Source organism: Octodon degus, unplaced genomic scaffold (genome assembly GCF_000260255.1).
Source record: "Octodon degus isolate 3935 unplaced genomic scaffold, OctDeg1.0 scaffold00236, whole genome shotgun sequence".
Classification (NCBI taxonomy): Eukaryota; Metazoa; Chordata; class Mammalia; order Rodentia; family Octodontidae; genus Octodon; species Octodon degus.
This window is the reverse complement of record NW_004524812.1, coordinates 817,406-818,881: the sequence shown is the minus strand read 5'-3', so window position 1 is coordinate 818,881 and position 1,476 is coordinate 817,406. Positions and strand designations below refer to the sequence as shown.

The 1,476-nt window shown below is 42.1% G+C and overlaps 1 protein-coding gene across 3 annotated transcripts in view; it reads left to right on the top strand.

Moving 5' to 3' along the window:
- Positions 1-1,476, top strand: part of Klhl13 (kelch like family member 13) — a 260,780-nt gene that overhangs the window by 243,219 nt on the left and 16,085 nt on the right. The window lies entirely within an intron of this gene.

The following is a 1,476-nucleotide window of genomic DNA, read 5'->3' as shown; positions in this document are numbered from 1 at the left end:
CTGGGTGGGTCTTGCCTCTAGCCTCTTTGCAGGGAGTTTCGCCGGGCCTGCGCTCCGGGTCTGTTCAGGATCCCGCGGCCTGGGTCGTCTCACTCACTCGCCAGGCCTGCGCTCTAGGTCTGTTCAGGATCCCGCAGGGCCCTGGGTCGTCTCCCTCACTCGTCGGGCCTGCGCTCTGGGTCTATTCAGGATCCGAAGGACCCGCAGTCCTCTCACTCACTCGCTGGGCCTGCACTCTGGGTCTTTTCAGGATCCCGCGGCCTGGGTCATCTCACTCACTCCCGGGCCTGTGCTCCGGGTCTGTTCAGGATCCCGCGGCCCGGGTCGTCTCACTCACTCGCAGGGCCTGCGCTCTGGGTCTGTTCAGGACCCCGCAGCCTGGGTCGTCTCACTCACCTCAATAAATATATTCTGCTCATAAAAAAATATCATTAGTAGACAGGAATGGTGTTGCATGCCTGTAATGCCAGCACTTCAAAGGCTGAGGCAGGAGGACTTCTTTGAGTTCAAGGCCAGCCTGGATTACATAGTGAGATCAATGCCAACTTGAATTACATAGCGAGATCCTGTCTCTAAAACAAAATAAAATAAAATAAAAACAAGACACCTGTCTGATTTTCTAAGTATTCCCCTTAAAGAAGTGATAAGTGTTTGAGGAGACAAATGTGTTTAAACCAATTTTAACATTATGAAATGAAAATGAACATAACATGGTGCATCATTAATATGTACAATTTCCATGTTAAAAAAGAACAATGGAGAAGTGAATTGAAATGAACCATGATAAAAGAATCGTGTATTTTATATCCCATATAGTTACCATTTTCTATCATTTTTGGTCTGCTTATATCGTTAACTATGATTTTAGATTTTGCTTTTTCAATGCTTATATTCTATCATTAATTTTTCCTTTGATTACATGCACCTGATGAAAATTCATTTCTTAAATCTATTTCTTGTATTTCATTTTTTAAAATGAATTTAGGACAGGGTATATAGGGTCTCACTACATAGATTGGACTTGTGGTGATTCTCCCGATTTTAGCCTCCCAAGCGCTTGGATTACAGGCATTTGCCATCATGCCCAGTCTCAGTTGCTGTCTCAGCATGCCCCGTGGGCAGGGCCGGCTCTTATATCTCATTTTAAAATTAGTATGGTTCTAGTAATTTGCTATCTTAACAACAGATATTCCTCTTTCAGTTACATCTGTCATTAAATCTTTAATTTTTATTGTCAGAATTCATAGGCTTAATGCTTGCTATATACTCACAGTGTTGTAGCTGTTGTACAAGAGGTATAGAAAATATCTGGTCCTTTTATCAAGAACATTATATTTCAGAAGGTTATAAAACACCATTCTCTAGCTACTTTTAAGAAAAGGGCAAGCAGTTATTGTTAGATAGGTACTCTATTAGGGTCTTTTTTAGTCCTGTGCATCTAATATAAGGCTGATATAAGGCTGTACTGAATATATA